We start from the raw sequence: 22,509 nt of genomic DNA, 5'->3' as shown, positions 1-22,509 counted from the left end.
GACACAGAAAGGAATGATAAGATTAAAGCAAGCTCAAAATCCAAGCATGTCTCAGACTTGGTGTACGTGATGGAATTGGTCGGGATTCTACGGGCTTACATAGCTCAACTCATGTGTCTCTGCAAGCTGAAGAAAAGTCTTTCAATGAACAATGCTTTCAGCAGTGGGCATCCCATGAGTCTGGACTTCCCAGTATCCTTCAGATCTCCATTGCAGCTTAGCTTTCAGCTTTACAGGTTCACATAGTAGCTTTGCAGAGGGTATGATCATTGGCATCAGCAGTTCTGTGGAACTGTGACTTTCCTCAATCATGCTGATTTCATACCTGAAAAAGTCAGTATCTACCTTGGGTACGGACTTGGTGGAGGGTCCCAAGGTCCCCAGAGGACTCTACACGATGCAGGCACCCTAGCACACCAGCATCTTGAGATCACTGGTGAATAGAACGCAACATCTGTTCCAAAAAACTCAGAGGGTCTTGTGCTAGCAGCTACAGAGTCAAAGGACAAAGGCAGCCCCTAGCACACCTAGGATATTGGGGTCACTGAGACCAGTCTACTCAGGAGAGCACATGGGTGGCAGAAGCAACAGAGCTTCTTGGACAGGGTCCATTTGGGCCTTCATCCTCAGTCAAGAGACAGAGCTGAGACATAGACCCCTGGGCACCTTCCCTGCCAGAGGAGAGTTGGCCTCCAGGGAGGGCTCTGACCTCAAGACTCAGGAGGTGGATCTGAGCTCCAGATTTCTGGCACCTTCCCTGCAAGAGGAGAGCTTGCCTGCAGAGAGTGCTCTGACCACTGGGCCTCAGGAAAGAGTTGGACTCCCAGGAGTGCTGACAGAGGCTAAAGAATCACAGGAGGAACAAGCTCCAGCCAGAGACAGCTAGAACATCTAACACCAGAGATTACCAGATGGCAAAAGTCAAACTTAAGAATCTTACTAACAGAAACCAAGACCACTTGACATCATCAGAACCCAGTACACCCAACACAGCAAGTGCTAGATACCCCAACACACCCAAAAAGCAAAATTCGGATTTAAAATCATATCTCATGATGCTGGTAAAGGATTTTAAGAGGGGCATTAATAACTCATTTAAAGAAATGCAGAAGAACACTGCTAAATAGGTAGAAGTCCTTAAAGGATTACAAGAAAACACAACCAAACAGGTGATGGAATTGAACAAAACCATCCAAGATCTAAAAATGGAAATAGAAACAATGAAGAAATAACAAGGGGAGACAACTCTGGAAATAGAAACCCTAGGAAAGGAATCTGGAACCATAGATGCGAGCATCAACAACAGAATACAAGAGATAGAAGAGAGAATCTCAGGTGCAGAAGATTCCATAGAGAACATGAACACAACAATCAAAGAAAATGCAAAATGCAAAAAGATCCTAACCCAAAACATCCAGGAAATCCAGGACACAATGAGAAGACCAAACCTACCGATAATAAGTATAGATGAGAATGAAGATTTTCAACTTAAAGGGCCAGTAAATATCTTCCACAAAATTATAGAAGAAAACTTTCCAAACCTAAAGAAAGAGATGCCCATGAACATACAAGAAGCCTACAGAACTCCAAATAGACTGGACCAGAAAAGAAATTCCTCCTGACACATAATAATCAGAACGACAAATGCATTAAAGAAAGAAAGAATATTAAAAGCATTAAGGGAAAAATGTCAAGTAACATATGAAGGCAGACCTATTAGAATTACACCAGAATTCTCACAAGAGACTATGAAAGTCAGAGATTCTGGACAGATGTTATACAAACCCTAATAAAACACAAATGCCAGCCCGGGCTACTATACCCAGCAAAACTCTCAATTACCATAGATGGAGAAATTAAAGTATTCATGACAAAACCAAATTAACACAATATCTTTGCACAAATCCAGCCCTTCAAAGGACAATAAAGGGAAAACACCAACACAAGGATGGAAATTATGCCCTAGAAAAAGCAAGAAAGTAATCCTTCAACCAACCTAAAAGAAGACATCCTCAAGAACAGAATCCCAACTCTAACTACAAAAATAATAGGAAGCAACAATTACTTTCCTTAATATCTCTTTATATCAGTGGACTCAATTACCAATAAAAAGACATAGACTAACAGACTGGCTACACAAACAGGGCCCAAAATTTTGCTGCGTACAGGAAACCTACCTTAGGGAAAAAGACAGACACTACCTCAGAGTAAAGGGGTGGAAAACAATTTTCCAAGCAAATGGTCCGAAGAAACAAGCTGAAGTAGCCATTCTAATATTGAATAAAATCGACTTCCAACCCAAAGTTATCAAAAAAGATCAGGAGGGGCACTTCATACTCATCAAAGGTAAAATCTTCCAAGATGAACTCTCAATTCTAAATATCTATGCTCCAAATGCAAGGGCATCCACATTCATTAAAGAAACTTTACTAAAGCTCAAAGCATACATTGCACCTCACACAATAATAGTGGGAGATTTCAACACACCACTCTCATCAATGGGCAGATCCTAGAAACAAAAATCTAAACAGAGACACATTGAAACTAACTGAAGTTATGGAACAAATGGATTTAACAGATATCTACAGAACATTTTATCCTAAAACAAAAGGATATACCTTCTTCTCAACACCTCATGGCACCTTCTTCAAAATCGACCATATAATTGGTCAGAAAATAGGCCTCAACAGATACAAAAATATTGAAATTATCCCATGCATGCTAACAGATCACCATAAACTAAGGCTGATCTTCAATAACAGTATAAACAATAGAAAGCCAACATTCACATGGAAGCTGAACAACACTCTACTCAATGATACCTTGGTCAAGAAAGAAATAAATAAAGAAAGACTTTTTGGAGTTTAATGAAAATGAAGCCACAACATGCCCAAACTTATGGTCCACAATGAAAGCAGTCCTAAGAGGAAAACTCATAGCTGTGAGTGCCTCCAAAAAGAAACTAGAGAGAGCATACACTGGCAGTATGACAACACAGCTAAAAGCTCTAGAACAAAAGGAAGCAAATTCATCCAAGAGGAGTAGATGGCAGGAAGTAATCAAACTCAGGGCTGAAATCAACCAAGTAGAATAAAAAAGAACTGTTCAAAGAATCAACCATACAGGAGCTGGTTCTTTGAGAAAATCAACAAGATAGATAAACCCTTAGCCAGACTAACTAGAGGGCAAAGAGACAGTATCCCAATTAACAAAATCAAAAATGAAAAGGGAGACATAACAACAGAACCTGAGGCAATCCTAAACATCATCAGATCCTACTACAAAAGGGTATATTCAGCAAAACTGGAAAACCTGGAAGAAATGCACAAATTTCTAGACAGATACCAGGTACCAAGTTAAATCAGGATCAGAATAATGACCTAAACAGTCTCACATCCCCTAAAGAAATAGAAGCAGTCAGTAATAGTCTCCCAACCAAAAAGAGCCCAGGACAAGATGGGTTTAGTGCAGAGTTCTATCAGACCTTCAAATAAGACCTAATTCCAATTCTCATCAAACTATTCCACAAATTAGAAACAGAAGGTACTCTACCCAATTCACTCTATGAAGCCGCAATTACTCTGATACCTAAACCACTTAAAGACCCAACAAAGAAAGAGAACTCAGACCAATTTCCCTTATGAATATCAACGCAAAAATACTCAATAAAATTCTCGCTAACTGAATCAAAGAACACATCAAAATGATCACCCATCATGAACAAGTAGACTTCATTCCAGGGATGCAGGGATGGTTTAATATATGGAAATCCATCAACGTAATCCACTATATAAACAAATTCAAAGATAAAAACCACATGCTCATCTCGGTAGATGCTGAGAAAGCATTTGACAAAATCCAACACCCATTCATGATAAAAGTCTTGGAAAGATCAGGAACTCATGGCCCATACCTAAACATAATAAAAGCAATATACAGCAAACCAGTAGCCAACATCAATGGAGAAGAAGCCAACAAAAATGGAAAGAAGCTGGAAGCAATTCCACTAAAATCAGGGACTAGAGAAGGCTGCCCACTTTCTCCCTACCTATTCAATATAGTACTTTAAGTCCTAGCCAGAGCAACTAGACAACAAAAGGAGATCAAGGGGATACAAATTGGAAAGGAAGAAGTCAAAATATCAGTATCTGCAGATGACACGGTAGTATATATAAGTGATCTTAAAAATTTCACCAGAGAACTCCTAAACCTGATAAACACCTTCAGTGAAGTAGCTGGATATAGAATTAACTCAAACAAATCAGTGGACTTTCTCTACACAAAGAATAAACAGGCTGAGAAAGAAATTAGGGAAACAACACCCTTCACAATAGTCACACATAATATAAAATACCTTGGTGTGACTCTAAGGAAGTGAAAGATCTGTATGATAAGAACTTCAAGTCTTTAAAGAAAGAAATCAAAGAAGATCTCAGAAAATTGAAAGATCTCCCATGCCCATGGATTGGCAGGATCAATATAGTAAAAATGGCTATCTTGCCAAAAGCAATCTACAGATTCAATGCAATCCCCGTCAAAATTCCAACTCAATTCTTCACTGAGTTAGAAAGGGCAATTTGCAAATTCATCTGGAATAATAAAAAATCTAAGATAGCAAAAACTATTCTCAACAATAAAAGAACCTCTGATGGAATCACCATGCCTGACCTCAAGCTGTACTACAGAGCAATTGTGATAAAAACTGCATAGTACTGGTTCATGGACAGACAAGTAGACAAGGGGAATAGAATTGAAGACCCAGAAATAAACCCACATGCCTATGGCTACTTGTTCTTCGACAAGGGAACTAAAACCATCCAGTGGAAAAAAGACAGCATTTTCAACAAATGGTGCTGGCACAACTGGCGGTTATGTGGAAGAATGCAAATTGATCCATTCTTAATCTCCTCGTACAAAACTCAAGTCTAAGTGTGTCAAGGAACTCCACATAAATCCAGAGTCACTGAAACTTATAGAGGAGAAAGTGGGGAAAAGCCTAGAAGATATTGGCACAGGGGAAAAAATTTCTGAACAGAGCAGCAATGGCTTGTGCTGTAAGATCAAGGATCGACAAATGGATCTAGGCAGTGGTGGCCCACGCCTTTAATCCCAGCACTGGGGAGGCAGAGGCAGACTGATTTCTGAGTTTGAGGCCAGCCTGGTCTACAAAGTGAGTTCCAGGACAGCCAGGGCTACACAGAAAAACCCTGTCTAAAAAGAAAAAAAAAAAAAGAATCAACAAATGGGACCTCATAAAATTTCAAAGCTTCTGTAAGGCAAAAGACACTGTCAATAAGACAAAATGGCCACCAACAGAGTGAGAAAGGATCTTTACCAATCCTAAATCAGATAGGGGACTAATATCCTATATATATAAAGAACTCAAGAAGATGGACTCTAAAAAATCAAATAATCCTATTAAAAATGGGGTACAGAGCTAAACAAAGAATTCTCAACTGAGGAATACCAAAGGGCTGAGAAGCACCTGAAAAAATGTCCAACATCCTTAATCATCAGGGAAATGCAAATCAAAACAATCCTGAGATTCCACCTCACACCAGTCAGAATGATTAAGATAAAAAATTCAGGTGACAGCAGATGCTGGCGAGGATGTGGAGTAAGAGGAACACTCCTCCATTGTTGGTGGGATTGCAAACTGGTACTACCACTCTGGAAATCAGTCTGGCTCAGAAAATTGGACATAGTACAACCAGAAGATCCAGCTATTCCTTTCCTGGGCATATTCCCAGAAGGTGTTCCAACTTGTAATAAGAACACATGCTCCACTATGTTCATAGCAGCTGTATTTATAGTAGTCAGAAGCTGGAAAGAATCCAGATGTCCATCAACAGAGGAATGGATACAGAAAATGTGGTACACTTACACAATGGAGTAATACTCAGCAATTAAAAACAATTAGTTTATGAAATTCTTAGGCAAAGATGGATCTCGAGGATGTCATCCTGAGTGAGGTAACATAATCACAAAAGAACACACATGATATGCACTCACTAATATAAGCAGATATTAGTCCAGCAACTTAGAATATCCAAGATACAATTTGCAAAGCACATGAAACTCAAGAAGAAAGACCAAAGTGTGGATACTTTGCTCCTTCTTAGAATGGGGAACAAAATACACATGGAAGGAGTTACAGAGACAACGATCGGAGCTGAGATGGAAGGAAGGACCATCCAGAGACTGCCCCACCCGGGTATCCATCCCATATACAACCACCAAAACCAGACACTATTGCATATGCCAGAAATAGTTTGCTGACTTCCATTATATAGCTTTCTCTTGTGAGGCTATGCCAGTGCCTGGCAAATACAGAAGTGGATGCTCACAGTCATCTATTGGAAGGAACACAGGGCCCCTAAAGTAGAAGCTAGAGAAAGTACCCAAGGTGCTAAAGAGGTCTGCAACCCTATAGGAGGAACAACAATATGAACTAACCGGTACTGAGCTGTGTCTCTAGTTGCATATGTAGCAGAAGATGGTCTAGTTAGCCATCAATGGTAGGAGAGACCCTTGGTTTTGCAAAGATCATATGCCCCAGTACAGGGGAATGCCAGGGCCACGAAGTGGGAGTGGGTGTGTTGGGGAGCAGGGCAGGGGGAAGATATAAGGGGCTTTGGGGATAGCATTTGAAATGTAAATGAAGAAAATATCCAATTTTAAAAAGTCTGTAGCGTATATATCAAATTCTCATGCCACGTAGTGGAACCTGTCCCCTTAGATCACAGTTACATCAGCCTGTGTGTGCTTCCTGTGGGGAAACACTTCCCTAGGCAATTGTTTTTCAAGAGAATGAAATTGTATTAGAATTGGTTCCTTAATCTTTTTCTTTTCTAATTAATTTGAATTTTCACATTTTGGTACCTTTGATGGGGGGCTATTCTTTTTGGACACTTTTCTTATTAATTTAGTATAGAGCAAGAGGGTCGCTACTTACTGGAATTAATCCCTTTAACAGTCCCAGAGACTTGGTTATCTTTACTCTCCTTGCTTAAAACTTTAAGATTGTTCATATACCATTCCTCAACCAACTTTTAAAACTTTTTATTTTGTTTATCCATTCTTTGATAAGTTCTTATATGCCTACAGTGTATTTTGACCATGCCAAAATCCCTTCTCCCTTTCAGTTTCTCCAAGATCCTTCACATCTCCCTCTCAACTTGATATCCTCTTTTCCTCCTTTGCAACCCATTGAGTACATTTTAATTTCTTTTTGTTCCACTTGTGTTGTTCCCTTTCACTGTAGATATGATTGACAGCGGTGAGCAGTAAGCACAACACTCTTCAGTATTGTCCTTCTTTGAGAGTTCTGTCATCAAAAGTATCAGACCATTACTTTTTAATTATCATACAAGTTTGCAGGACATGGGCATGATGCAGCCAAATTATTTCCCAGAGGGTAAACTGAATGACCTTTAGCCCTGTTTCCAATAGAATTCTTCTCCTCTGAGTATCTGTGGGTTGCTTCTCTGGAGCTGTCCTGGATGTAAAAAAATATCTGGACTTGACAAGATGCTGAAACACATGTATGTTATAGGTAGAGAACTAGAGTACTCATACATTGGTCTTCCTTCTTCTTGAGCTTCATTTGGTCTATGAATTGTATCTTGGCTCAAGTCCAAGTGGATCAAGGATAGATACATAAAACCAGGCAAACTGAAACTAATAGAAAAGAAAGTGGAGAAGAATCTTGAACACATGTGCACAGGGAAAAATTTCCTGAACAGAACACTAATAGCTTATGCTCTAAGATCAACAATTGACAAATGGGACCTCATAAATTTACAAAGCTTCTGTAAGGCAAAGGACACCATCAATAGGCCAAAATGGCAAGTAACAGATTGGAAAAAGATCTTTACCAATCCTACATCCAATAGAGGGCTAATATCCAAAAAGAACTTAAGAATTTAGATTCCAGAGAACCAAATAACCCTATTACAAATGGGGCACTGAGCTAAACAAAGAATTTTCAACTGAGGAATATTGAATGACTGAGAAGCACCTAAAGAAATGTTCAACATCCTTAGTCACCATGGAAATGCAAATCAAAATAACCCTGAGATTCCACATCACACCAGTCAGAATGGCTAAGATCAAAGCCTCAGTTGACAGCAGATGCTGGCAAGGATGTGGAGAACAAATTGTTTAGTTTTCCTTCTGTTTCTATTTTGTGGAATAGTTTGAAGAGAATTGGTATTAGGTCTCCTTTGAAGGTCTGATAGAATTCTGCACTAAAAGCACCTGGTCCTGGGCTTTTTGTTTGGTTGGGAGACTTTTAATGACTGCTTCTATTTCATTTTGAGTTATGGGTATGTTTAGATGGTTTATCTGATCCTGATTTAACTTTGTCACCTGATATCTCTCTAGAAAGTTGTCCATTTAATCCACATTTTCTAGTTTTGTAGAGTATAGGCTTTTGTAGTAGGATCTGATGATTTTTTTTGTTATGTCTCCCTTTTCAGTTTTGATTTTACTAATTTTGATACTGTACTCTGTGCCCTCTTGTTAGTGTGGCTAAGGATTATCTATGTTGTTGATTTTCTAAAAAAAAAAACAAAAACAAAAACAAAAACCCAGCTCCTGGTTTTGTTGATTCTTTGTATATTTCTTTTTGTTTGTACTTGGTGGATTTCAGCCCTGAGATTGATTATTTCCTGTTGTCTACTCCTCTTGGGTTTATTTGCTTCTTTTTGTTCTAGAGCCATTAGGTGTGTTGTCAAGATGCTAGTGTGTGCTCTCTCCAGTTTCTTTTTGTGGGCACTTAGAGCTGTGAGTTTTCCTCTTAGCATTGCTTTCATTGTGTCTCATAAGCTTTGGTATGATGTGCCATCATTTTCATTAAATTCTAAAAAGTCTTTAATTTTTTTTCTTTATTTCTTCCTTGACCAAGTTATCATTGAGTAGAGTGTCATTCAGTCTCCACCTGTATGTGGCCTTTCTGTCGTTTTTCTTGTTATTAAAGACCAGCCTTAATCCATGGTGATCTGATAGGATGCATGGAATTATTTCAGTCTTCTTGTATCTTTTGTGGCATGTTTTGTGACCATTTATTGGTCAAGGTACCATGAGGTGTTGAGAAGAAGGTATATTCTTTTGTTTTAGGATGAAATGTTCTATAGATATCTGTCAAATCCATTTGGTTCAAAACTTCTGTTAGTTTCACTGTGTCTCCATTTAGTTTTTGTTTCCATTGATGAGAATGGGGTGTTGAAGTTGCCCACTATTATTGTGTAAGGTGCAATGTGTGCTTTGAGCTTTAGTAAAGTTTCTTTTATGAATGTGGTTGCCCTTGCATTAGCAACATAGATGTTCAGAATTGAGAGTTCCTCCTGGTAGATTTTTGCTTTGATATGTATGCAGTGTTCTTCCTTATCCTTTTTGATAACTTTAGGTTGAAAATCTATTTTATTTGATATTAAAATGGTTACTCCAGCTTGTTTCCTGGGACCATTTGCTTGGAGAATTGTTTACAAGTCTTTTACTCTGAGGCAGTGTCTGTCTTTGTCACTGAGATGGGTTTCCTGTATGCAGCAAAATGTTGGATCCTGTTTACATATCCAGTCTGTTAGTCTGTGTCTTTTATTGGGGAATTGAGTCTATTGATATTAAGAACTATTAAGGAAAAATTACTGTTGCTTCCTTTTATTTTTGTTGTTAAAAGTGGAATTATGTTTGTGTGGCTATCTTCTTTTGGGTTTGTTGGAAGATTACTTTCTTCCTTTTTATAGGGTTTAGATTTCCTGATTGTGTTGGAGTTTTCCATCTATTATCCTTTTTAGGACTGGACTGCTGGAAAGGCATTGTGTAAATTTGATTTTTGTCATGGAATATCTTGGTTTCTCCATTTATGTGAATTGAGAGTTTAGTTGGGTATAGTAGCCTGGTCTAGCATTTGTGTTCTCTTAGGGTTTGCATCACACCTGTCCAGGATTTTCTGGCTTTTATAGTCTCTGGTAAGAAGTCTGATGATATGTCTGCCTTTATACATTACTTGACATTTTTTCCTTACTGCTTTTAATATTCTTTCTTTGTTTTGTGCATTTGGTGTTTTGATTATTATGTGATGGGAGGAATTTCTTTTCTGGTCTAATCTATTTGGAGTTTTGTAGGCTTCTTGTATGTTCATGTACATCTCTTTCTTTAGGTTAGGGAAGTTTTCTTCTGTACTTTTGTTGAAGATATTTACTGGCCCTTTAAGTTGGGAATTTTCACTCTTCTATACCTATTATCCTTAGGTTTGTGTTCCCATTGTGTCCTGGATTTCTTGTATGTTTTGGATTAGGACCTTTTTTGTATTTTTCATTTTCTTTGACTGTTGTGTCAATGTTTTCTATGGTGTCATTTGTACCTGAGATTCTTTCTATCTCTTGATCTGTTGATAATGCTTGCATCTATGACTCCTGATCTCTTGCCTCAGGTTTCTTTCTCCTGGATAGTCTCCCCTTGTGATTTCTTTATTTTCTCTACTTCCATTTTTTAGGTCCTGGATGGTTTTGTTCAATTCCTTCACCTGTTTGCTTGTGTTTTCTTGTAATTCTTTAAGGGAATTTTGTGTTTCCTCTTTAAGGGCTTCTACCTGTTTACCTGTGTTCTCCTGTATTTCTTTAAGGGAGTTATTTATGTCCTTCTTAAAGTCCTCTATCATCATCATGAGAAGTGATTTTAAATCTGAATCTTGCTTTTAAGGTGTGATAGGGTATCCAGGACTTGCTATGTGGGGATAACTGGTTCCTGATAATGCCAAGTAACCTTTGTTTGTTTCTTTCTCTTTCTCTCTTTCTCTCTCTCTCTCTTTCTCTCTCTCTCTCTCTCTCTCTCTTCCTCTCTTCCTCTCTCTTTCTTCCTCTCTTCCTCTCTCTCTTTCTCTCTCTCTGTCTCTCTCTCTTTCTTTCTTTCTCTCTCTCTCTCTCTCTCTCTCTTTCTTTCTTTCTTTCTTTCTTTCTTTCTTTCTTTCTTTCTTTCTTTCTTTTGAGACAGGGTTTCTCTGTATAGCTCTGGCTGTCCTGGAACTCACTTTGTAGACCAGGTTGACCTCGAACTCAGAAATCTGCCTGCCTCTGCCTCCCAAGTGCTGGGATTAAAGGCATACGCCACCACCACCCGGCTTGGTTTCTTTTTCTTATGTTGTATGCTTGCCTCTTGCCATCCAGTTATCTCTAGTGCTACCTGCACTCATTGTCTCTTGCTGGAGACTGTCCCTCCTGTTATCTTGGTTGTGTCAGAACTCCTCAGAGTTCAGCTGCCTCTGTGATCCTGTGATCCTAAGATCCTGTGATTCAAGCTACTTCTGGGGTCCTGAAATCCTGGTGTGACCAAGCTCCTGAGATCCTATGATCATATGATCCTATGATCCTGGACATGTTAAAGCATTTGGGAGTCAAGCTTCCTCTGGGTGTTTTGGGAGTTGGTTTAGAGCTAGCATCCAAGGTCTGCTCAGGGCACTGGCTCAGATTGGAAGGGACTCATGCCACTGGCTGGGCAGGGGTTTACTTCTGTTGTTGGGGTAGATGTTGTGACCTCCTAACCTATGATTCTGGGTATATTAAAGCACCCGGGAGTCCAGCTTCCTCTGGGTGTTGTGGGATTGGGTGCAAAGCTAGCAACCAAGGTCTTGAACACATGATACTCTTAAATGAGCCCCCTTAGTGCTGTCATTTTATGTTTGAGCAACCATGGCTGATTGGTTCATTCTTAATACAGAATCCAGAAAAACCATACTGCAGAGGATTATGCTGTGTTTTGTTTGTTTGTATGCTTACATTTAGATTATGTCAACAGTTTGGTTAAAAATAATTCTCAGCTTCCATGACTGGAATTTTATTAGCGTTTTTAAACTGTGTGCTTATAAAATTTGGATTTCCTATCATTAGTGTTGCTAAAATTTATCACTATCACTTGATTTTGTTTTGGATGACCACCATATTACTTTATTATAATAGTGCATGGATTCTTCTACAGTACATGTAGATTTAGTACATGTATTGGTTTGTATATGCTTGGTCCAGTGAGTGGCACTATTAGGGGATGTGGTCTTGTTGGAGTAGGTGTATCACTGTGCGTGTGGGCTATAAAACCCTCATCTTAGCTTCCTGCAAGTGATTATTCTGCTATCAGCCTTCAGATGAAGATGTAGTACTCTCAGCTCCTCCTGAACCATGCCTGCCTAGATGCTGCTATGCTCCAGCTGTGATGATGATAAACTGAACCTCTGAACCTGTAAGCCAGCCCCAATTAAATGTTGTCCTTTGTAAGACTTGCATTGGTCATGGTGTCTGTTCACAGTAAAACCCTAACTAAGAGTTGAGTTACCTCAACCTTCTTGAAAAACTCTTTCTGAGAAAACATTTTTATATTTTGATAAAAAAGAATCCAGAGGCTTCTAAATAATCTGAAAACAAATCTATCATAAGACCCAACTAACCCCTATCTGCATATCTACTCCAAACTCTACGTCACCATATCACTGAGATACCTGACTATCAATACATACTGCAGCATCACTGATTGCAATAGAAAGTACAGAATCAACCCAGGCATCCACCAATAGGTAAATGACTAAAGAAAATATTGACACATTAAATTTTACTCAAATATATGAAAGAAATTATGTTATCTGCTTAAATATGGGTATAAGTGGAAACCATCCAACTAAGAAAGATTTTATAGGTATATGCAGACTGAGGGAAGAAGGAAAGAAAGGAGAAAAGTAAGAGGAAGATAATGTTATGGAAGAAGGAAGGGGAGGATATAGGGGTGAACATGTTCAAAATGTCTGGTATGCTAAGAAAGTGTTTGTGAAACCTAACATATGTAAATAAATATGCACCAATAAAAAATGAAAAGTAAAGAAACTGTAAAGTTTTACAGTCTATAAATAATATGAAAGTTGTAGTGATTTGATTGAGAACTGATCCTGTAGGAGCATATGTCTGAATACTTGATCTGCAGTTGGTAGGACTGTTTGGGAAGTCTCAGGAGGTAAGGACTTGTTGGAAGAGCGGTGTCACTGGGACCAGAAATCTAGATTTAAAAGATGCATGTTATTCCCAGTATGGCTTCTGCCTCCTGCTTGCAGTTTGAGATGTGAGCTTTCAGCTGTTCCTGCTTCTTTATCTTTGCTCCACCATCAAGAACTCTAAACCTTTGAAACTGAAAGCCCAATTAAATGTTTGCTTTTATGAGCTGTCTTGGTCATGGTGTTTTATTACAGCCATAGAAAGGTAACAAATATATAAGTTGGTATCGGGAGCAGGACTGTAACAGACCTGATCATGCTGTGTTTTGGAGAAATGTTGACGGTCTTGGTACTTTGAACTAGGGGAGCATTGAATGGTTTACATAGAGCTTAATGGACCATCCTTGTTGGAGCTTGGAAGACAGTAGTGCTAAGATCTGTGTGGACTGTATAGAACCAGCTCAAAAGGCATCGGGGGAAACAAAGACTTTAACAGCAATTTGGTCAAAGATCATTTCTGTAATAATTTGGCAAAAGTGAGACTGCCTTTTGTCCATGTTTGAATAATTTGTCTAAAGCTAAATTGAGAAATAATACATGAATTTCCTTGGTGGGACAGGTTTCCAGACAGCTTAATATTGAGTCTGTCATGAGGATGTAAAGACAGCCCAATAAGAGTCTGTCACTCTTAAACAGGTCTATAATAAATGAGACCAAACAGGAAAGGAAGAAATAAATGTGCAGTTGAAAGAGAAAAAGAGCAAGGTTTATACTGAAAGAGATAAGGAGATTAAAGATATGTCTGATCCTCATAGGGAGTAAATGGAGGGATGCCTTTGGGTCAAGATCCCACCCAGTTAAGCCGTGAATTTGTGAAAGGAAAAAGCATAAGGAATTTCTGCTCCCACAAACAAACAACAAATCAAAGGTGCTGCAAAAGTAAGTCAAGGAGACCAGGCAGGTAGCTGAACTTGGTCATGCTACTCACATGGCGGGCATGGAGGATATATGAGTAAATGGGTTGAGGAAAAGTTCTGTGCAGTTTAAAAGAGTCCCTAAGACTAGGCAATGTGCAATAGTCAAAGTGAAGCTTGAATTAGATTGACAACTCCAAGATGTTAGGAGTTCTAGAGCCACGGGCTAGCTGCCAAAGATACACACAAGAAGTGTAACTAGCCCAAGAGAAAGATTTATCTTTCAGGTAGAAAAGCATGAGGGACAGAGCCATTTAAGTTCTATGACATCAAAGATAGCTAAATTTGCTTGAATTACATCTTGCTTTGATCCAACATTTCCTCACTATGTCCATTGCCTATCTTTTGGGATGGTAACTTATATTCTGTGCTATTGTTTTTGGATATATATGATTCACCTTTTTTATTTTACAGGAGTCATAATTAAGAGGTTGTTTTGAGTCTCAAAAAAGACTTTTGACTTTGAGACTGTAAAAGACCATGGAAATTTTGATATTGGATTAAATACATTTTGCATTATAATATGGCCATGAGTCTATGGGCAGCAAGGTGTGGATTCTGGTAATTTGAATGACAAAAGCCCCCATAGGCTCATATACTTGAGTATTTGGTCCCCAGATGATGGAACTGCTTGGAAAGGGTTATGAGTGTGGCCTTGTACCACATTTTCTGTATCCATTCCTCTGTTGAGGGACATCTGGGTTCTTTCCAGCTTCTGGCTATTATAAATAAGGCTGGTATGAACATAGTAGAGCATGTGTCCTTGTTGCCGGTTGGAACATCTTCTGGATATATGCCCAGGAGAGGTATTACGGGATCCTCCAGTAGTACTATGCCCAATTTTCTGAGAAACCGCCAGACTGATTTCCAGAGTGGTTGTACAAGCTTGCAATCCCACCAACAATGAAGGAGTGTTCCTCTTTCTCCACATCCTTGCCAGCATCTTTTTAATTGACAAGTGATACATCCATACACTATTCAAGATATTCTCTCTACAATCCATTCACCTTTTAGATGTAACAGTAGCTAGCTTTGTGCTTGGATTTTAATACAAAGAGATGGGATGGAAAAAATTTTGATTCAGGCTATAACCTTGTACTTGTTAGGTTGTCTATTATAAAAAAATAAGTCTCGATGATGTTTGGAAAAACAGGGATCAGTGTATGCTATTGCTAGAAATGTTAATTTATGTTCCCATATAAAAACATTATAAAGTCCTACATGGTAAGAAGAATCATCTACTATAGCTGTAAACTAGTAAGTTTATGAATTATATATAATTACATATGTAGCAAGCAAAAGAAAGAATAACAAACAGATAAACAGACAGATGGATAAATAGAAAGGAAAACATGGTATTAAATCAAATGTTCAGTTTCTTCAGCAGAAACTGACTGGTGAAGTTGAGGCAGCTGCTGGACTTCCCTGGCTGAATTTCAGGCTTCTCTTTCCCACTGCAGGCACTTTTTATATTATGAGATAAGCATAGTCACCTCTGGTAGAAATGCTTTACTTTCTAGTTGTTCTTAAGAACGTGGTGTTTTAACTCGTGTCTCTTACTGTTATCTCCTCTTCCTGGCACAGAATTTAGGGGAGCAGCCAATTTCAGAAAAATAAATCTTGGATGACACTAGAAGACAAACATGTTTTGGTATTAAATGGGTTGCAGGTAACAATTCACTTCCAGAACATAGTTTTCAGTGTGCTCAAACAACACATAAAATTTATTATCATAACATACATCAAGTTTGGCCCAGAACAATAGATTTGATATCTTTCTCGCCTTAATTTGGCTTTTTGGTAGCTAGCTATTACTGTAAGACCAAATTTCAAAACTTATGTACATTTAGTTTGTCTAATGAACACGTACCACATGAATAGTTCCATGTTCTTATCTTTAAAATGAAATGATCGATGCCTGCTCTTATGTACCTGTAAAGGTAGCAAGAGGATTCATTGAATTTAAGAATAAAAGAAGTTATTATGAGTTGCAAATTTACAAAACAAAAATTGTCATTACTCCTTAGAAATTCTTTAACATATCAAAATGAAAGTGGATCACACAATTTAATATCTGTATCTAAAATATATTTATATTTTGGATTCTTTAAACAGTCACTAGCCTTCCGAGCAAATGCATAATTAGGAACTTGATAAATTTGGAATTTTCAATTCTGAGGGTATTATACAAAATTATGAACACAGTGTTTATTTTGCGTGAGTCCTTTGCAAGTGCAAATTAAGAAACATACATAGTCAGCATAGCATTAGGGCTGTGGTGACTGCATTAATACCATGGCTGCTGATTCTCAGATAAGCAAAGCCATTCTTCCTCCAGACTCAGTGCTGGAACAGAACTGAGAAACAAGCTCTTTGCTTATGCTTCTCCATTCTGCATGCTCTCTTACTGACCCATGCCCAAGGGAACCTCAGTATTTAAGCATATTAAGATACAGACATCAAAATTGACACCTAAACATTATTATCTCCATCAGCAAGCGAAGCCAGATGATGAGAGTACCGTGGCGCCCAGAGAATGTTCAGTCATATCTCCTGATGTCATCAGGAAGTGTCAGAAATCTGCAATGGTTATTTGTTAAAGAGAGCACATTAGGGATGGAGCATGCATGAGTTACTCACATTGTTATCTCACAAATCAACTGGCTATAGAGACACTGATGGTGTGATATGCATGTGTTCCTGGATAACACTGAAATGGCTGTGGCTTTGAAAGTTATAGAAATAGCCTCTGATGGCTACTGTGTTATTGAGACATCCAAATAATCATGGTGTACCAACATTATTGATATTGAAGCCCATTTTTTCTTAATACAACACACAAGCTAAAAATAGCCAAAATTCCATTCATGGGAAATTAGCATTTTAGGTTTTATAACAATAGTGAATATTATATAAAATGTGATATCATGGTGCAGATAGAGACAGTAATGACAAGAGCAACATTTATCTGTTTTATAATCTGTTGATTTACTCTATGGGAGTGGTGCTATTTACTGGTCTGTTTCTTGTGACTTGTTCAGTCTGCTTTCTTACAGAACCCAGGACCACCAACTAGGGATGACCCCACCCACAATGAGCTGAGTTCTTCACCATCATCAGTCACTAAGAACATGCCATAGAGCCAGATCTCATGGAAGCATTTTCTCAGTTGAGATTCCCTCCTTTCGGATAACTGTAGCTATATGAAGTTGACATAAAGCTCTGCTGCTTAAGATGTCCTTTTAGCTGTGACAGCTAATGCCTCTGTGCAGTTTTTAATTCTCTGGTGAGGTGGCTCACGCTTGGTCACAAAGGCAAGTGTCCACAGGAGCAGGCAGATATGCTCAAAGTATCATAGCCCTGGATTTAGAACAGATACATTGCTCTGCCATTTGTTTTTCCAATAAAGGTAGAAATTTTAGTGACAAAAAATTAAGGCTGGAGACATGGCTCAGCGGTTAAGAGCACTCACTGCTCTTCTGATGGTCCTGAGTTCAAATCCCAGCAACCACATGGTGGCTCACAACCATTTGTAATGAGATCTGACGCCCTCGTCTGGTGTGTCTGAAGACAGCTACAGTGTACTTACATATAATAAATAAATTTTGGTTTGGAGCGAGCAGGGCCAGAGTGAGCAGAGCTGGAGTGAACAGAGGTCCTGAGTTCAATTCCCAGCAACCTCATGATGGCTTACAACCATCTGTCCAGCTACAGTGTATTCAAATACCTAAAATAAATAAATAAATCTTTAAAAAATAATTAATCTAGATTTCAAGGTCTGTAGATCAAGACTCCATCTGCCATGGAAACTCACACTATAAATTCTGCATTACTGGGAGGGGGTAATTCAGCCATTTTCACAATCTGTTAAAGATTTTTATAGGCTAAGTCTTTGACTCTCAAGATCTACTCAGAAATTACCTACTTTTTTCCTAGTAATCTTCCAGGAGTGAGGACCTAGCACTGTTCCAATAATAATCCTTGCAAAAACTCATTAGTAAACATGCAGAGTGTCCTTCCAGGGACATAGTGTGAAACAGCTTCAATGAGTTGGCTATCTTAGAAGAGTCAAGAGTTTAAAGATGAGGCAGAATATCTGAAGGACCAATAACCAGTAAATTATAGCATAAGCCAGCTAGTGTTCTCGGGCAATGAGGATGAACTAAGCAGGTTGCAATATATTCAGAAGCAAGAACTAGGCTTGATATTACCATTCATGATTCTGTTTTGAAACTGCACAAAATGCACGATCATTTCTTATACTTAATTTCCCTGTAAGCTAACTAAAATAAATTGCAGTGAAGTGTAATGTTTTGAAATAATCCCATAGTTTTCAAGTACTCTTGAGCAACGGAAAGCAACAGGGCTCTGTGTACTTTTCTCCACTGACTTAACACTTATTGTTTTTGCTGCCTGGAAGAGTTCTCTTTAATTGATACTTGGCTTGATATGCTTTTAAATTATTAAAGATTGGAAGCACTCATTAAGTAAGAGATTAAAAGACATGGTAGACATGGCTAATTATTAAAGGCCCAAGAAGGGACATGAAATGCATTTTATCTGAGGCTGCAGTGGACTGTTAAAGTAAATGAATGGTTTAGTGATAAACCAGTCGGAGTTAATCAATTGAGCAAAACTATAGGGAAGCTATTTGAGTCTAGATTTGAAGGGTTTATAAGTAATCGTAGTGAGAGGCTTACAGCTGCTCCCGATTTCTTTAATTTAGACTGCCGAGCTGCTAATTGGCCAGGAAATTGGGCCCAAGCTCTGGAGCTAATGTTGACTAGCGGAAGGCTACTTATGGGTCATTGTGAAGAAAGTCTGGGTTGTCAAGCATTAGCAGGTCAGAGCTGGAGTGATCTGTGATTTAACAGATGTCATGTTTTACTCTGGAGGCAAATCTCTGACAAGGCCTATTGAACTTACTCCGTTTCCCAGTCTCTGCAGTGCTCCTTGAACTCCTAGTAGTGAGCAGTGACTTATTTTTTGCTGCTTACTAACAGAGAATGCTGACTGTTCACACAGCCACTGTTGGCCAGTGAGATTAGTAACATGATACAGAGATTTTCACCACCTAACAGTCTCTGCTTCAGCATGGCTCAGATAGGTAACGACTTGAAGCTATTCTGACCTGACAGCTGTTTAGAGGCCCATTTGAAGGGAACTATTTCTCGGTTTGCCTCCAAACAAGGGGCATGCCACTGCTTGGATTGCAAAATGTCATCTCTGTTGGAATCCTGCATAGCAGTGAGGTTCTCCAGTGACTCACCATCACTAAGGCTAAAGTAACATGTTCCCTAGAATTGGGAACATCTGGCTGGCTTTATGACAAGGGTTTGAACCCTGTGGAAAAATAAATACTGAGTTAGTTTTTCCCTGCTGTCAGGCACTCTACTTATAAGATTAACTACTTCAAGACACCAGGCTACCTTTTGATGTATGACTAAAGTTGACCTCAGTTTCAGAGAAGATATATTTACTGTTCATTTCTCAGCCTTCGGCATTTTTTTTAAGGCCTACATGTTCTGTGTTTTCTAATCACTTATGTAGTAAATCTATCTGATCAGAAATAAGGTTCTTTTGGTCACCTCCTGAATGCTGCACACATTAACAAAGGTGGGGTTCAGTGGTTCAGTCATTGAATACTGGGTAAGTCTTCATAGAATCCATGGGGAGAAGCTTAGCATTCAAACCCCACAACCAAAGAAGAGCCACGTCTGAGAGTGGGATGGAGTGACAAGGAGAGGAATGAAAGACAACATATGGCTGCCAAACAAACACCCAAAACAACAATCAACCAATCTTGGTTTGAAAGCCATATGTACATAAAGAGGCTGTGATGAGAAAGGATACTCTAGCTGTCAGGCTTCAAGTTCCCGAATGTAGCCATACTTCTATATGCATGCCTGAAGACAGGTTAAGGAGTCTAATACTGCTTTCTGTGACATAACTTTATTCTGTCTGTTCTGTGGCTATTTTCATATCCAGTGCATGCCCACTACGAGAAAGAGAATAGGCTATTTCTGACTTTATGTTAAACCTTGTACTTAGAAGTGTACAAAGGTTTCATCTGTGGAATGCATTTCTCAGGTCAAGGCTTCTGAAATCATGGCAACCAGCTGTTCTAGCATAAGCTCTTTGGGGTGGTCTCTTCTTGCCTCCCAGGCAGTGCTTCCTGGAGAAGCAACTCACAGTTCTCCTGTTCCTTTTCTCTACACCCTCAATCTGTTGAAGGTATGCTGAGAACATGATGGTGGATTTTTAGTCATCTCTGAGCTCTTCTGAGCAAGAGATTAAATTTCTATTGTAATCTATGATTGCTATTGATTTCACAGTTCCTTGTTCAAGATAGGGGGATGACTGAGTCATCTGTATCTGGCTCTTAGGGATTGGTAGAAAAGTATGTACTCTGCTTTTCTAGCATTGCCTTTTCTCAAAGGTCTCAATCTTCCTTGAAGTTCTGAAAACTCACAAGCTAAGGTGGAAATTCTGTAACATAAAAGTTGGTCAAAATAAGTCCCTCAAACATCAGTTGATAATGAAGCAAAGGAGCAAGGAGAGTTCTGACTGGATGAGTCTACTTCATTGCACAAGGAACTATGGGAAATTGCCCTCTATGCCCCACACTCATGGTTCAGGAATGTTTGTTAGACTGAAGGACAGAGTGTTTCTGTTTTTTCTTTCCAGAACTTCTGTCTGTCCCTCAACACTTTTTCATGTTCCATTTTCTTTGAAATATGTTTTCTTATTCTATTCAAGTTTAATACAAAGTCAGAAACAAGTTACTATTTCCTAGTAGAGGCATACATTAGATGTAATGACAATCCTAGAGTGGAGGAAAGAAAGATAATGTCACGAAAAGCAATATTAGGTCCTTGATGTACTTTTAGGCACACAATTAGAAGGGCCACATTCAATGACTTGAAACCATATCATTAGGGTGTATACTACTAGCACACCCTTTATTTGCATGCAGCATTTTTAGTAGATGTTGTCAGCCAGTGTCATTAACAACTGTTGACTTCTTTGTGTTTTGATTGAACATTCATTTTTATCTTTCCTGTTGCACATCGATCATTGATTTGCAGATGAGTGCTTGTCTGTTTCTCCTAGTATTTCATGAAGGATTGGAAGGCAAGAGTGACCTTCATGGGTGCCTCAGTGGTTTTTCCTCTTCTATCCTTTTTTTTTCTTTTTTTTTTAAACATAGCTGGATTTTACACACACACACACACACACACACACACACACACACACACACACAATTAACTTTGTTAAATATAATGAATTTGGGGATTTTTTTTTTAATTTCAGAGAGATCGTATCTTGGTCTTTTGAAAAATAAATGACTTAGTTTTTGTTGAAAATAATCAGTAGTGGAAAATTTAAACATACAACAGATCTAGTAATATAATGTTCAGATGCCTCTAATGGTGCCGAACTTTAACAATCTTCATTTGAAAATTCTAGAACATTGTTAGTTTATAAGATGGTGGAGAAATGAAAAGTTAGACTCGTAATGAAGTCAAAGTATACTTATGTGCTAAATCTGCCTTGTGCCAAAACTTGTGGTGCTTTGGTTAACATCAAATTTGCTCCTGTATATACAGCTTTGCACTTCTTCCAAAATGCAAAGTGTGGAGGTTTGCTTGGTTCTATCCAGTTGGGCTTGTGGAATGTTTGTTCTTAAGTGGCTTCAGTGTCCCAATGCCTTGCTGCTGGGTGCTCTGTCCTAGATGACCAGACTGAGCAGCTCTGGCAACTGGTAGGAAATGTAGACTTAAAAGCAATATTTAGGACTTTTAATCAATATCTCCATTCAGCTTGGGCCCCAATGTCCTACATGTGCATTAACTGAACAAAGATCAGTCTTAATGCATGCCATTGAAATTTGGATGATAGAACTGTGTCCAGTACATCAGTGATGGCTCATTGGTTAAGAGCACTTGCTTGCTCTTGCAGATGACCTGAGTTTGGTTCCCAGTACCCACATGGATGGCTCATAGCCACCTGTAACTCCAGTTGCAGAGGATCTCACACCGTTGCTGGCTTCTGAGAGCACCTACATGAGTATAGTGCATATAACACTCTCTGGCAAATACATATATCCCTACAATGAATAAATAAATATTTTAAAAGTTACATGGATTCTGATAATATATCACTAATACTACTTGACAAACAATTATCATGTTCTTTTCTTTTCTCTAAGAAAGAAGGACATACATATTTAACAAAACACCTTTCTGAATGTCTTTCACTGAAGCACAGTCTGTCTTTGGAAATTAGTTTATATCTTCTGAAATTTATTGTGCAACTGACAAAAGCAAATGAAAAAGAAAATAGAATGCCAGGTTAACATAAATTCTTCTTTCTTTTCATTCTATATACAAGTGACTTTTCTATGAAAAAAAATTAAACTAGAAACGACTTTGGAGATTGCTTGGCAACTTCTGCTGAGGTGTTTCCATCTGTCCAGTTTGTATTCTTAGGCCAGCACACTAGACAGCTGCCAGACGGAAACAGGTCAAGATGTGTCAGTGAACCTGATCATTATGAACT

The sequence above is a fragment of the Mus musculus genome, chromosome 19 (genome assembly GCF_000001635.26).
Source record: "Mus musculus strain C57BL/6J chromosome 19, GRCm38.p6 C57BL/6J".
In the NCBI taxonomy this organism is placed as follows: Eukaryota; Metazoa; Chordata; class Mammalia; order Rodentia; family Muridae; genus Mus; species Mus musculus.
This window is presented reverse-complemented; position numbering follows the sequence as displayed.